This window comes from Etheostoma spectabile, chromosome 9, assembly GCF_008692095.1.
Source record: "Etheostoma spectabile isolate EspeVRDwgs_2016 chromosome 9, UIUC_Espe_1.0, whole genome shotgun sequence".
Classification (NCBI taxonomy): Eukaryota; Metazoa; Chordata; class Actinopteri; order Perciformes; family Percidae; genus Etheostoma; species Etheostoma spectabile.
Window position 1 is genome coordinate 32,421,789 of NC_045741.1, and position 16,942 is coordinate 32,438,730.

Genomic DNA, 16,942 nt, shown 5'->3' on the forward strand with positions numbered 1-16,942 from the left:
GCAGCACCCCCCCCAATTTCCCCCCGGGGGCCCCGGGCCCATGGGCTTCTCCGATCCACAAAACCCCTGTAACGGGTTTGGGGATACCCCGGGCCCCCCCTCCGGGATCCTTGCGGGGAAAAAGATCTGATCCTTTTTTCCCCACCCCCGGAGGGGAACCCGCATTTTCCTTTTCCCAATCCGAGGTTCGCCTATCGGCCGGGACCCCCCTTTTCCCCAGTCCCTTTGGAGTGACTTACCAGGGAGGCTGGAAGTGGGCCCCCCTGTTTTGGGGCACACCCCCTCTGGTCCCCCTTTTTTGAAAGGGGGAACCACCACCCCGGTCTGCCCTCCTTGGGCCCCGTCCCAGACTTCCCCCGCAATGTTAAAGAGGCGTGTCAACCAAGACAGCCCCCCAAAACCCGAGTTTTCAGCATTTCTGGACGGATCTCATAAATTTCCCGGGGGTCTGGTCTTCAGCCCTTGAAAATCAAAACTTTAGTCCCGGGGTAAAATTTTACCCTTTTTGCAAGGTCTTTTGAAATTTTGATGTGAAAGGTCTATTTGTACGGGGGTTTTTTTTTTAACACCCCTAAACCCCAATTTTTCCTTTTTTTGGTCAAGGGGTTTAACCATTACGGGGCGACCCACGTATCCCTTTTTCAAAAAGGGACTCAAGGGGCCCTTTCCCCCCCAAGTTTGTGAATTAGAATAACTTTTTGGGACTTTTTCTTTTTTGGCCCGGGAACTTTATTAAAAACCTTTTGGGTTTAAAAATTTAAGCCTTTTCCTTGTAAAAAAACCCCCCCTTTGTTAGAAAAAAATTTTTCACCCGGCACTTCAGGCCCCATTTTACAAAAATCCCCCAAGATTTTTTGTCAGGGACTGTATTTGTAATTGTGACCAGACTTTCGGGGGTTTAACCCCTCACTCCTTTTTGGTTTTTTAAACACACAAATTTTTGTTTTTTTTTTTTCCCCATCTTGTATTATTTAAAATATTTGTTCTTACTTTTCTATATTTTATTCTTTTTTTTGGGTTTTTAAAATTTTTAAAATTTTTTTCCCTGTAATTGAAATGTTTTTATTTTTGGTGCTGCGGGTAACACTGTAATTTCCCTTTTTTTTTGGAAAATAATTCATCATCTATCTAGCTATCTATCTATTTTACAAATTGGGAAAAGTTTTAAAAACCCGATTAAAAGGCAGGCACTTAAAAAAAAGGGACCTAGCGGGTTATTGGGGGAACGGGCCTACTGTCTATGACAATCGGGCCATCCTTTCCCCTTTTCACTCCATTCCCTTTTATTTATGTACACAGCCCGTTTCTTTTTTTTTTTTTGGGGCCACGTTCAGCCCCTTTTTTTAAAACCCTTTGGGGTTTTTTTCTTCCTTTGGGGCCCCCTTTTGGTGTCCCGGGGGTTTAAAAATTGCCCGGACCCAAATTTTTTTTTTTTAAAAAATAAAATTAAATCGGGAAACCCAAATTTTACTTTAAAAACCTTTTAAACCAAACTTTTGCCCTTTTCCCTCTTTTTAAACCCAAACTGAGAGGGACATATATTTTTTGGGAATGCAATAATCTCTCCTAAGTGTGTTTAATTTTTTGGGGCCCAAAAAGGTTAAATAATTCCCTTCAAAATCCCTAGGGAAAAAATCATAAGGGGTCATATCCAGAAAAAAATTTTCTGTTTAGTGGGGAATACAATGTTTTAAAGAAAATAAGGAAGACCCGGGGTTTTCAGGTATAAAAACTATGTTTTCCCTTTTTTGAGAGGGGGCCCAAATTTAAAACCCAAATCCCATCCCGGGGTTAAAACTTATGTTTTCCCATTTGGGGGGGAAAACCCCATAACGCTCACAGGTTTTTTTTTTTCTCTTTAGTCGGTCTACCCGGAAAGCCGCCCTTTTGCCGTTATTGATATTTTTTTCTTTTTTTTAAAATCAACATATTGCTTCATGTAAAATTTTTTAATTTAGAAAAACCATGGGACAATTCTCGGGGAATTTTATTTTTTTATTCCCCCCTGAAAATGCCCCAAACCTCCCCAAGAATGCACAGGAAGTGAAAAAATTATTCCGGGCTTGGGGGGCTTTTTCCCAAAATAAAAAACACTTTATATTTGATGGATTTGTCACCCTTTTTTGGGTTTAAGGATTTATTTTAATAAATATAACAATACCAAAAAGAACGCAATTTTATTTAAAGCCCTTTGAGTTGCCTTGTTGCAGAAATGTGCTAAAAACCTTACAGTCCGGTGTTTAAAATACAGCCTATGGCTTCTATTAAAAATTTGCATTTGGTGTATTTTGACTTTTAATGTTGTACTGAAAAAACTAAAAATATTTCTTTTTCACAAAAAGGAGCCTTTTGAATTTTTCTATCTGTAAATCGGGATATCTCTGTGTCCCCACATGTGTGCAGTACAGCAGCGGGGGGTGGGGAGTTGCTGAATCCCTACAAGGCCCATTGATTGCGGTTCACCGGCTACAGGTGTCATGCCAAAAACTCATTGCTGTCTACCCTGCATGCAAATGATGAAAATGGGGAAAAGATGAATCTCTAAATGAGCTGCAGCCAAGCAGAACTGATTGAGCCGCACCGTCGCTTGTTGTCCGTACCGTAACCTGTTGTCTGTACCGTCGCCTGTTGTCCGTATAGTCGCCTGTTGTCCGTATAGTCGCCTGTTGTACGTATAGTCGCCTGTTGTACATACCGTCGCCTGTTGTCCGTACCGCGCCTGTTGTACGTACCGTCGCCTGTTGTCCATACAGTCGCCTGTTGTACGTACAGTCGCCTGTTGTACGTATAGTCGCCTGTTGTACATACCGTCGCCTGTTATCCGTACCGCGCCTGTTGTCCGTACCGTCGCCTATTGTCCGTACCAACGCCTGTTGTCCGTACCGTCGCCTGTTGTCCCTACCATCACCTGTTGTCCATACCGTCGCCTGTTGTCCGTACCGTCGCCTGTTGTCTGTACCGTCGCCTGTTGTCCGTATTGTCGCCTGTTGTCCGTACCGACGTCTATTGTCCGTACCGTCGCCTGTTGTCCGTACCGTCACCTGTTGTCCGTACCGTCGCCTGTTGTCCGTACCGTCGTCTATTGTCCGTACAGTCGGCTGTTGTACGTACAGTCGCCTGTTGTACGTATAGTCGCCTGTTGTACATACCGTCGCCTGTTGTCCGTACCGCGCCTGTTGTCCGTACCATCGTCTATTGTCCGTACAGTCGCCTGTTGTACGTACAGTCGCCTGTTGTACGTATAGTCGCCTGTTGTACATACCGTTGCCTGTTGTCCGTACCGCGCCTGTTGTCCGTACCGTCGCCTATTGTCCGTACCAACGCCTGTTGTCCGTACCGTCGCCTGTTGTCCCTACCGTCACCTGTTGTCCATACCGTCGCCTGTTGTCCGTACCGTCGCCTGTTGTCCGTATTGTCGCCTGTTGTCCGTACCGACGTCTATTGTCCGTACCGTCGCCTGTTGTCCCTACCATCACCTGTTGTCCATACTGTCGCCTGTTGTCCGTATTGTCGCCTGTGGTCCGTACCGTCGCCTGTTGTCCGTATTGTCGCCTGTTGTCCGTACCGTCGGCTGTTGTCCGTACCGTCGGCTGTTGTCCGTACCGTCGCCTGTTGTCCGTACCGTCGCCTGTTGTCCGTACCGTCGCCTGTTGTCCGTACCGTCACCTGTTGTCCGTACCAATGCCTGTCGTAAATCATAAATTCCGTTTCGGATTGCCGCCAGCTGAGGAATCTGAATCATATACATAATACAAATACATAAAACATGTTTATTTGGTTAACAGTTTGTTGTTTATTTTGTTGTCATTTCATTGTGTTGAATGTTAGATGGGGAAGTGATGTGTCCATTTTGTAAGTAATGATGCAAACAAATAATATAACAGTTTTTATTTTACAAATCCTCACAAACAGACATAAAGATATAGCTACTCAGGATGGTATTGCCCTGGCCTCCAGAACTACTGTCAGAAATCTAGGAGTTATATTTTATCACGATATATCCTTAAACAACCACGTAAAACAAACCTCAAGAACAGCCTTTTTTCATCTTCGTAAAATTGCCAAAATTAGAAACATCTTGTCTCAAAACAATGCTAAAAAACTAGTCCATGCATTTGTTACTTCCAGGCTGGATAATTGTAATTCTTTACTATCAAGATGTTCAAATAAGTCCCTTAACACTCTCCAGCTGATCCAGAATGCTTCAGCGTGTTCTTACAAGAACTACAAAAAGAGATCATATTTCTCCTGTATTATTTTTCTGCATTGCCTTCCTGTAAAATACAGGATTTAATTTAAAATCTTTCTTTTGACCTGCAAAGCTCTAAATGGTCAAGGACCATCATGTATTGAAAAGCTCATATTTAACTCATTGTCCCACTAGAGCACTGCGCTCCCAGAATTCTTAGTTGTGATTACTAGAGTCTCTAAAAGTAGAATAGGAGCCAGAGCCTTCAGCTATCAGGCTCCTCTACTGTAGAACAGACACCGTCACCACATTTAAGAGTTAATTTTTTTTTTTTTATAAATCATCACAAACATGTGATAAATACATCAATATTAAATATTATTTCAGATGCACTGAGTTGTACGTTTATTACTGCGTCACGTCCTGTAAGCCTCCTGGCCGGTTGTAACCGTGGTTTTTAAATTACTGGAAAAATGGCTGCTTGTGACAAAATCGCTCGTTAAATATGTAAATTGAAGAGATGTTGGTGTGACAGAGCTGCCAGAGTGATTATCTGATGTGAAACGCATTGCATTGTGGGATATAAGACATGAATGCATTCCGCTAGTAGGGTCCCGTTTTACAGCATACTGTACTATTTCACCGGTAATAAGACGGACATAATAACATTAAAATAAAGAAATGAAAACCATGATAAGATCTCGTGAATAAATATTGGTTAAAGTAGCGGTTAGAGTTTGCAAAATATCAATGACAGCAAGCAATGTGGCTTCACTGATGCAGTCATGGAAGAAAAACGTGTTGAGTGTCACAAAAGATGCCTCCAAGTGAAATACAGTACATTAGTTAAAAAGACGTCCTGAGCGTCACTATTCACGAACTGCTGTGGGAATGAGTTTAATTTATTTTTTATTTAATTTATACTGTTTATTGATCCCCAGTAAGGAAATTACAATTTACACTCTGTTTTGTTGAAATCACCCTGAATTATACACACTTGCATGGTCAGGACCTATTCATGCACTAATGGAGAGAGCGACTCAGAGTGAGTGGGGTGTCAATGCTGGACCAGCACCCTGAGTGGTCGGGAGTGCATTGCTCAAGAGCACCTGGCAGTGCCCAGGAGGTGAACCGGCATCTCTCCAGCTACCAATCCACACTCTGTACTTTGGACCATACTGGGACTTGAACTCGTGACCCTTCAGTTACTACGCCCATAACTGCCAGTAGCTCCTCACTCCTCCATAACTGTCTGGACACCAACGCATTCCTTGAAGCCTGGCGAGATGGATTTTTGTGGGATATGTGATCCCGCAATTCTCGCGTGATCTTGTCACAGGGCGACAATCTAGCTGCCGCTCAAGGTAAGTCCAGGGCTGCCTCTAAGGAGGAAGTCAGGTCACGTAGTATAAATCGGTCGGGGTGGATGGATGGGCAAACAAACACAGGACTTTCACCCAAGAGACGATTATATAAGGCTACTCACAGTATCTGTAAATCCGAATGAAGAAAAACACACCCCTTGCTATTCCCCCTGGCAACTTCCAATCAAAGCCATGACCTACAGAAATACTACATGAAAGACCAAACGGCAACAGATGCAAATGGCTTGAGCTACATTGATTCAGTGTGTGTTTGTGTATGGATAATCCACTATTGGGTAGAACACAGGAGGCATGAAAGGGCTACTAGTTGTCAGATCTATACCTGGCTAGAGGCAATCACCTTGGGTTCCAAATCCAAAATCACATCATGCTGTCAAAAAACTTTAAAAACAGATCATCGGATGCCAAGATGCTCAGTTTCTCTATATCCACTTTGTCCACTTTTTGTCCACTTGGAGCAGGGCAAGTTGTAAACATAACATTACTGCTACCTTTTTAACTACTACTACTACCTTTTTAAAATGGCAAACTTGTTGGCACACAGTTGATCATACAAATCCAGCAGATGCAGAGGGACATTAGAATGTTGTGTTGCTGTTGACATGATGAATTAAAAGTCCAATATTCACTCCAGCTGTTTTTGTTTCTCCATTTATATATAGCTCCTTAGCTGCTAAATGCTTTACGATGCTGTCTGTCAACATGTGGTAGAACAAACAGAAGACCGAAACATCAGGAAGCTGCACCTGGCTACTAAAGCAATAACAGTCAACATAACAAGACTGAATATTTACTGAGCCACGCTTCACTACACTCATACAACTGGTCTATAAAAGTAGTAGGACCATGCATGATGGTACACGTAACGGGGGCCTGAATCAATATTTGCTTGTCCTGCATATGCACGCTCTCTGGTTGGTTGTTGGCCTTTCAGCACTGGAGAGCTCTTAGCGGCAGCTAAGTGACAGTTTAAGGTTTCAGAAATCTACACTGGTAATACGATAGTCATTGGTGGGAAATGTCAACACAGGTAGTAAAAGAATCAAAAGAGTGAAATCTGAAAACATTCACAAAACATTGTGAAACTTGTCATTATTACCACAACTGGCCAAGTATGCATCTGTATACCACTTTTGAATGTCATGATTAAACGTAAATATTATTGATTCAAGAGTCTGGTACACCACTAATATCAAATGGCAACTGCATTACTGTATCTGATTGTATTCATTCAGAAACAAGAAACATTTGTAATTATGCTTGGTACAATTATAACTTGTTTAATATTGTGTAGATGACAAACACACAAGTGTGTAGTTTACTTTAAAGAGAATAACTGCAATTTAAATTGCAATTATATGCTGGTCAGATATTTTTTTCATAAATGTATCAGCCCTGCAAGAGGTTTGTATATGTTTGGTGCCTTTGACCTCAGAGCAGTATCAAATGAGTAATAACATAAATAGATTATATTGATCTGAACCCTAACAAAAATGTATGATTATGCATGTATGTATGTATGTATGTATTGTACATAATACAGAAGAGGAACACAGCAAGTAGATTAAAATCAAAACACAAAACAGAATCAACAAACATGGCTCAGCCCAATCACACAAAGACTGGAAATTTTGTCCCAGTAAAAAACCCAAGTAAAAAAATATTTACTTTAGCTTCCTTTTTTCAAGTTTTTTTAAAGGCTTATAAAAATGTTTCAGTGATGAAATGGAGCTCACCTGATTTCTGATGGTGGTTCAAGAAAGTCAAGGGCAACTTTTGGGAGCATTGTCTCTAACTGGCTTTTTTCCTTTACAACACCTTCCCTGACCCCTTTTTTCCCTTTATCCCCCCCATTTTCATTAGTGCACTTGTTTTTCTGCAAAGCCAAAGCGGCTCAGAGTTTCATTTTTAAGTGAAAAGCTTGGCAAAAAAAAGGGAAAACATCAAGTTGTTTTTACTTCCGTTTGCCCCAAATGAAGCAACTTATTTTCAAGCACAAGAAATAACAAATTAAACTAACATCAGCCCTTTAAAAAAGGGTTTCAAAAGTTCTCAACTGAAGTAACTCTTCGGCAATGCATTCTACAGGACCTAGCAGATTGTAAACTAAAAAGCAAAGAAAAAAACGGTCTGTCTGAGGTCTCTATAACAGCTGTGGGAGGGGGCTGGGCTGTGTGGATGTAGGTTGTGGTTGACAGGGAGGAGAGAGACATGAATATTAAAATAGTGTTGTTTCCAAAACCCAAAATCAAAGTCAGGAATCCTCTTCCCCAATATGAAAAAATATATTTTCTGACAAAACAAATGATTCTGCAAAATATTTGTGTATAGATGAAGCAAACTACATTTAGTGTTTTTATATAGGTTTTTTTTCCCCCTGGGAAAAGAGCCAGGCTAGCTGTTTCATCCTGCTTCCAGTGTTTTTGCTGGCTACCATTTTCATACTTAAAGTAATGGTTGGGAGTAATTTCACCCTAGGGTCCTTTGCGCCACAACCTTGAGCCAAACAACCCCCCTGAAGCTTCTTTCACCTGGGTCTAACAAGGGGGGAGTTAGCATTATCAGCTGATTAGCTTAGCGCAGGTGCTAATAGAACCAACTTTGTATCTCGTAAATCACCCCACTAATAATGCCTGAAATGACACCAAACTTCTACAGTAAGTACAAATAGGTTATGTACTCATTAAACAATGGATAGGGAAGTTTGTAAGTACACCAGGAGTTTATTTAAATAAAACACTTGCCTGATGGCTTTTGCTCTTTGCTGCTGCCGATACCAGGCAATATGAGTGCTTAGGGACGTCTACAAATTACAACACCAAAAAGAGATGCAGCAAAAATATGTATTCATTCAACGTATTTCTTAAAAGTAGGTGCTGTAGTACAACTAGCAGGAGACAAGTTATAATTGAGGCAAGTTTTTTTAATAATAATATATACTTTATTAATCCCACAAAGGGAAATTACAATTTACAGTCTGTTGTTATTACACACAGGCATGAATTACACACACATGTTCAGTACCTGTAAATGCACTAATGGAGAGATGTCAGAGTGGGGGGGTTGCCCATGGAAAGGCACCCCGAGTAGCTTGGGGTGAACTGGCACCACTACAGCTACCAGTCCATCACCATACTTTGGTCCATGTGTGGACTTGAACCAGCGACTCTCCGGTTCCAACCCAACTCCCTAATGACTTACTGCCCAGTAGCAGCAGGCAAGTGTTATTTAAATAAATTGCTGGTGTACTTACAAACTTCAGTACATAACCTATTTGTACCACTGTAGTTTGGCATAATTAATTAGTGGGGTAATATACAAGATATGGCCGTGATTCCATTAGCGCCTGCACTAAGCTAATCAGCTGATACGGCTTAATCGCCCATTGTTAGACAGACCAAGGGAAAAAAGCTTCTGGGGGGGTTGTTTGGCTCGAGATTGTGGTGCAAAGGACCCTAGGGTAAATTTACTCCATCACTTTAAAGCTCAGACAGTAGTAATATTCTCCTCAGCTAACCTTTTAATGAATACGCATATTTTCCAAAAAAGCACTGGTTCTCAAACTGTTGTACAACTACCTCTGGAGGTATGCGAGCCTCCTCTAGTGGTACACGGACGGAATCTCTGAAATCTCTTTTTTTTTTAAATAGTGAAATTTATTAATTTAAAAACATACTATAAAATGCAACATTTCCAATTAATAATACTTAAACTATGATCAGTTAAAAGTAATCAATAAAAATGAGTGTTAGAGTCACGAGCTGTGATGGCAAGCTGTAGCAGAGGTAAAATGAATGGATCCAAAACACTGCAATAATGGCTTCAAACAGGAACTATTAGAAATAGAAGTGTGGATTAGGAGGAGAATATTTCAAGCAGCCCTGTGGAAACTACAATGGACGAGTCGCTACTTAAAGGAGAAATCCGGTTGATTTCAACACGTAGCGCTGTTTTTTGGAGTGCTGTCAGTAGCAAGAAAATCAAAAAAAACGCTGCTGCATACACTGTGTTATCCCCCTGATATACAGTAGTCAGCACCCAAACATGTCAAAAATGTCATTAAAAGTGCCTACCCACATGCAATAATTCCTAACAAGGCAGGAGCATGCTGCCTTGATCAGAAGCATGATTGCTTTTGCCACAGCTGTTTCAACCAGGAACAGCGAGAAAAAAGAAACTGACCTTTGGTAAATAACCTTTAGCTGTGCAAGAGCCAGAAGTCGGTTATTCATCCCAATGTCAAAGCTAAAATTCAGTCGGACTCTAAAATTAGTCATGCGGCTCAGAAATCAGATCAGAAATGGGTTTGAATCATACAATGTCTGACTGACTTAACCCATTAGCCATTTAGGTATTTGGGTCTTTTAGCTTGTTTTAGAGTTCTTTTTCTTCCTCTTGTGGCCAAAGATAGTAGTCAAAACAATCATACTAAAAATAACTGAGCATGTTGAACAATGTTGTAATCTTGTTTTACCCACTGATAATAAGCTAACGTTATAGACCAAGCATTAGCATTAGCTACTTGTCAACCAGCACCTCTACTACAGTAGGCACCAAAGCACTTTTCCTCTTCGGTCCCCCTACAGGTTGGAAACAACTGTCCATTAATGATACCAGTACCATTGTACCACGAGTTAATGATCCACTAAAAGCATTTTGAAAACATTAATTTTAAGGTACAAAAGAATCTTTGGTGTTGGATTGATCGATGTTGAAATCAATCAATATCAATAAATAAGGTCTGTGTTGTGATGCAAAATGGAATACAATCAATGACAAAACAATGCCATGTGGCAGAGAAAAAGTTGAATTACGTTTACTGAGTATGTACTGCTCTGCCTGTCTATGTTTTTGTGCTCTGCCAATATTGTATAGTTAGGCAAATCTTCTGTTGCTTGTTACTGTCCTAGAAATGTTGTTGGGGGTGGAGGTTTTATAAAAAGCCTATAAGATCAAATAAGGGACATGTCTTGTTGTAGTACGTGGGTACACATCAACAGAGCCATTTATTCACTTTTCTTACAACTGTTAAAAAGGTCAAGGACAACATGTGGAACGTTCTCTGATGTGGTCATACATCCTACGCAATATACACACATTGTCCGCTGTTGTATCCTTAGTCAGCAACACAGCAACACACCTTCACACACACACACACACACACACACACACACACACACACACACACACACACACACACTATTAAGCAGTACATAAGCTAGACCACTTCTCTCTTTGGCACATAAACCTTTTGGCTTTCCTTGAAGGCGGGTTTGTTAGGTGCCATGTTGACGGCACAGGTGCTGCTGTTCTCTGTGACAGGGTTAGACTCACTGACACACATGCATGCATGCCTGACACACACACACACACACACACACACACACACCACACACACACACACACACACACACACACACACACACACACACACACACGGTGTGTCTCAGCAGTGATGTCATGGTTCTGTTTATGGAAGATTGTCTGGATGCCATGTGTTTCAGTGCGTAGCCTGCAGTTGTCTTTTGCCACCTGACTGACTGCACAACCGACAGGGCGAGTCGGACGCAGCTGTTCACCCTCGTTTAGAATCAAAGAGCTACAGTATAATAAAGCTTTTAAGATAAAGCTTATAAAGCTTATAAAATGAAATCACTGCAAAGTCAATCCTGGAAATTTCAACTCTGGGCGTCCACTGCTATTACAGTAGACTAGACATAACATGCAGTACTGTGCGTCATCTATTCTCTCTCTCTACACTTTCCTGTCTATCTGTACTAGCTAATAAAAATGCATTAAAAAAAAGTTGAAATTCTCAATCTTCTCAAAATTCTCATAGTTCAAACTCAACACACCTTTATCCTGTTGTGTATTACTTTGACATCAGTTTGACTGAATTATAAATTGATTGCCGACCAATTGGATTTGTCAAGAATTCTGATAAAGAGAGAGGAAGAGGAAGTGAGTTATGAATATAGATACATACATACATATATATACATAACCTCAGTCCAGCAAGGTACCTTATCCCAAACTGCTCCAGTGGAGCTACTCAGTGGCTGGCACATTACACTACTATGCTGGGAAGCCTCCAGGTGTGAATGTACTGCATGTAACTGTGAATATGATCAGGAGTTCCCTGTGTGTTGTCATTAAATGTTTCAAGACCACTTGTCTCCTTTTAAGACGGCACTACAGCGCACACATTCTAATGGGTAACAGATTTTGGCATTACACCGGAAAAGCCTGTGTTAGTGTAAACCAGGTAAAGGGTAATAGGAGATATCTTTATATATTCCTAATTGTATATACATGTTATTTTAAAAGTTATGTGCTGTAGTTATGGCTGTTACTGGGGTAGGCCGACACAGAAAAGAAGGAAATTAATTGGTCTAATGGTAAAATCTAAAAGGAAATAAGACAATGGGCGAAATCTGAGTCACACTCGGTCAGGCTTTAAACAGGTATGTTGTATGTCTATTTCATTCAGAAAATAACTTTAGATTGCAGGATTTGGTTGTGTGTCACTAGCCGACATTAAATGATGCCCCTTTTCCATTTAGCAAAGATGTTTTTTAGTGCTTGTGTTGGCCTACAATTTTCTTTTCACTTGTCTCCCTGTACCTGTATAAAGCGTCATTGGGTTTAATGAAATGACCTATGTAAATCTAAGTTATTATTACTCATTATTGGTTGCTACAACTACGTACGTCTTATTGCTTTGGCTTGTGACACAGAGACATCGATACTCGGTTTAGCTCAGAATACATCCATAGTAGGATGAGTTACCATTGGCAACACTTGAAATGTAACGATGCATTTGTAATGTATTCTCTTATTGTAAATTATTAATTTTCTGTCCGAGCAAAAACATTCATCGCAACTACATGACCTCCCCGTAACACTATCTCCTAGACCTTTATGACAGCAAGTGTGGTAAAAACACTAGCGCTGTTGTCCTAAGGGGCCGCTGAAATCAACATAAACTATAAGTGACATGTACTGTAGCCACTTTAAATACAAGCATTTTTTACCAAGCAAAGATTTGATAAACTGCAAATATGATGCATATTTCTAAACACAATTTTGTTCAATCAGATTACAACAAACAAGTCTAACATTTACTATGGGTCACACTGTATGTTGCAGCAAATGTAGATGGGCTGTATTTATATAGTGCTTTTCCTACAACTACAACTACTGCAATAGTACAGGAACCTTACACTGTGGCTGAAGTTCTCATCAAGATCATTCACACACATTTAAACTCCAGTGACGCAGCCCAAGGACACTTTGACACGTAAATGCATGACTAGTGATCAAACCACCAACCATTTCAAATGGTAGGCGATTGATCTACCACATGAGCCACAGCCGCCCAAGAGACATCCTGGTGGGTCATCTGCCTCAGACACAAACCATCAACCCACAACATCTTAGATTTGATTCTAACATGAACATGAATTGTATTTATTCCAAGTCCTTCAACGTTTTTCTTACCCTCTAATACGACCCACAACTTTGCTAAATTAGCATCCTTACCAGTGGCAGCAGATCAACACGTCCTCACACCTAAATGTTACAGTCACAGTTAACATTGTTAAAATCGGTACCAGTATGGTTTAGGAAAAGCTTAAAATAAGTACATCTTTGTACATTACTTAAAGTTCCCATGGCATGAAAATTTCACTTTATGAGTTTTTTTTAACAATAATATGCGTTCCCCCAGCCTGCCTATGGTCCCCTTGTGGCTAGAAAAGGCCATGGGTGTACACGAGCCCTGGGGATCCTGCTCTGCCTTGAAAGCTCAGATGGGCCAATCTGGAGTCTTGCCCCTTATGAGGTCATAATGAGCAAGGTTACTTCCCCTTTCTCTGCTTTTCCCTCCCAGAGTATTTGGCCCCCCCATGGGAGAGAGACATCATGAATTTCAAAAGAGCAAATTGGCAGTTGGTCAAGGCCACACCCCCAGCCTCCACCTTGCCCCCCCCCCCCCCCCCCCCTCCTCAAAAGCTACATACTCAGAAATGGCACACTAAGGACAGTTAATTGTGAGACTGGCTCTAGTGGCTGTAATTCTGCACCAAGGCTGAGTTTTGGGAAAGAGACTTCAGATACAGTATTAGGGGACCACTAAGGTCTAAATAATAAGAGATTTCAGATATGGTATTAGGGGACCACTAAGGTCTAAATAATAAGAGACTTCAGTTACAATATTAGGGGACCACTAAGGTCTATATAAAAGTGACTTCAGATACAGTATTAGGGGACCACTAAGGTCTATATAAAAGAGACTTCAGATACAGTATTAGGGGACCACTAAGGTCTATATAAAAGAGACTTCAGATACAATATTAGGGGACCACTAAGGTCTATATAAAAGAGACTTCAGATACAGTATTAGGGGACCACTAAGGTCTATATAAAGAGACTTCAGATACAGTATTAGGGGACCACTAAGGTCTATATAAAAGAGACTTCAGATACAGTATTAGGGGACCACTAAGGTCTATATAAAAGAGACTTCAGATACAGTATTAGGAGACCACTAAGGTCTATATAAAAGAGACTTCAGATACAGTAGTAGGGACCACTAAGGTCTAGATAAAAGCATCCAAAAAGCACATTGTCATGGGACCAGAACTTACGCATGTGGAGTAGAATGAGTTACAGTCGTAACTTAACTTACAAGCAAACTCATGTACGTAAGTCTAAGTGAGTAAACATTGACTTGTGGTTTTAAACAGGAAAGGAACATTGGCCTGCTGGGTGAAAATCCTGTTTTTGTTTGACCCATCCATCCACCGGGACTTCCTCCCTAAGCAGACTTTGTCGCTGTTCATACTAGCAACAATGGGGTATCATTGCCATGTAAGGCTGGCTTGTTGGCCCAGGTATCCTTTTGAAAAGCTACAGCAACAATGACAGATTGCCAAACTTTGTTTCCTGCCCTTTTATGACAAAAAAAGAATGGGACTGCAACAGGAGCACAGGCAGGTAGTTGGAAAGACAGTGTGATATTCTATAGATAGAGTTAAAAGTTGGCTTGTCTAAGACATATTGTTGAGTGTTACAATGAGTGCTAATGGCAGGGAGGTAGAACCAGCTGCTGTAAATTGTTCAGACCAGACTATGTGGCTCCCAACAGTGAAGTAATGTTGCAGACTGCTGGGAAGTTATTTTAGTACATGCACTTAAATATTCCGCTGAACTACAGTTTGCAGTAGCTTGGTGGTAGGTCAATTGAATTTAAATTTGAAGAAATAGTTTTGAGACTATAACAGCTATTTTGCATGACAAATCTAAAAGAAAAGTGTTTTTTATTCTTCTGTTTTTGTTTACTCCTAGAAATGCCTGAATGTCCCAAATGTCTTAATCGGAAAATGATATGTTCAGAAAAAGGCCTTATTCGGAATATCCAACCGTTTACATGACCTGTATCAAATTCGGAATATTGCCATATTCAGAATATTAGTGGAATATTGGTGTACATGTAAACTTACTCCCAAAATGACTGAATAGTTTGATTTACTGCTGCACACTGGCCATTACACGTGACCATGACGTCATTAACGTAACTATGTGACAGTTCTATTTAACGCAGTTAACGTGAAACAGAACTAGTTAAGTTTAGGGAACAAAAATATTTCATTAGAGTTAGTAAAACATCAGGTATTGGCATAAAATGAGCCAGGTTTACCAAAACAAGGACGTAACAGACGCCATTTAATCATAGCCTAACTTCAAAAAGTTAAGTGTGACATATGGTTTTTGGGAGTGAAAGTCTTGTGTTTGTATGACCTATAACCAAACCAATCTGCTTCCTTGCGCAGAATTTGGCACTCTTTTACTTTGTCAGCTCATTTCCTCGTTTGGTCTTGTTACAACTACCACAGCCACGAGAGGTCGCATAGCAAGAAACGTCAGCATGGGTCATTGTGAGCTGCTTGCACAATAGACCTATTCTGTTGTTTTCTGGGAGAAGACTGTCTGGTTTTTAACTCCACAGTGATAAGTGAGAGCTGTTACATGTTTTCTTCCAGTGTTGAGACATGGCTGAGAGTTTGGTCTGTGCAACATGCTGCCCAGAAACATGAAGGCAGCATAAGACACATTGCATTGATTGTGTTTTCATTTCAATAATAACCAGTCATTTCACAGCCGAGCTTCAACAAGTAGTGGAACTACTCTTCACTTTTCTACCGCCCCAGCTTTTGGGCAATGTAATTAAACACCTTCCTGAACACCAAAATGTTTAGAGGACTTTGCTCCCTTAAATGTTTTCTTAGTTTGTCAGACGGCGAGAGCTTACCTTCAAATACTGCTGAGGTCAAAATGTTTCCTGGCTGCAGGTGTTCAATTTGTATTTTAATCCCATGGCATGTTAAAAAGTGTCCTCTAAGCTGAGCCAACATGTGTTATTCTGTCTTTCAGGGACAGAGCAGCCCTCAGCATGCCTCCCATACTGCAGACTGAATGACACTGCCCCTCACTGCTCACAGTAACAATCAGTCCCCTTTCACACAGAGATTTCACAATAGTTCTGAAATGAAGGTCTGCCGTTATGTTGGCTTTGTTAATTCACACAGAACCAAGAAAAGGCAGTATAATGCCACCCCAGTGTGTGATTGCACATGCCAGCATTTCAGGATCAGAACAAATGTGGCGTGCAACACAACAGCATTGGCGTGTAGTGTGTGTGTGTGAGCTGGTCTACACCGTTAATCAACCACGCAAAACCCGTGGGACCCACAAAACCGCCTACAAAAAGGTGAACATACATCATGGGAGAGGATAGTGTGTGTGTGTGTGTGTGTGTGTGTTGTGTGTGTGTGTGTGTGTGTGTGTGTGTGTGTGTGTTTAACAGAGGCAGAGACGAAAGGATGAGAATGTGGACAATTGCAATGTAGTTGTTAATCTTGCATTGCAAGACCATTGCAGTGCTGCGGAGGAATGTCTAGTAGTGATGAGCCGGATACTCGGCTGAAACAAGTATCCAGTACGGATAAAGCACTTTTGCCGAGTACAAGTATTATACGAGTAATGCGAGTCAATAGGCACGTTCGAGATGAACTGCGCCTCGCCTGTAAAGTGGACGAGAGCAGGCGGCAGCAGCCGGGGGTGGGGACAAAAAGCTGCGGTAAAGTCGGACAGTTTCCAGCCGATTCCAGCCGCCTTCAGACTGGACAGGAAGTGACAAAAAAACTGTGGTGCGATTCCGATTTAATAAAATATAATCAGACCTACATATCATTTTTGTTATTTCCACTCTTCATTCTAACCCCAACTGGCCCGTCAGACACCGCCTACCAAGAGCCTGGGTCTGACCGAGGTTTCTGCCTAAAAGGAAGTTTTTCCTCGCCACCGT

At 41.1% G+C, this 16,942-nt stretch overlaps 1 protein-coding gene across 2 annotated transcripts in view; it reads right to left on the minus strand.

Moving 5' to 3' along the window:
* Positions 1-16,942, minus strand: part of LOC116695363 (calcium-activated potassium channel subunit beta-2) — a 31,221-nt gene that overhangs the window by 9,286 nt on the left and 4,993 nt on the right. Inside the window, exon 1 of one of the 2 annotated variants that reach the window (XM_032525580.1) lies at positions 15,887-16,188. The exons of the other annotated variant lie outside the window; for it this stretch is intronic. The gene's annotated coding sequence lies outside the window, so the exon portion shown is untranslated. Of the gene's footprint in view, positions 1-15,886; positions 16,189-16,942 lie in introns of those variants that run through there. 2 annotated transcript variants of the gene reach the window in all.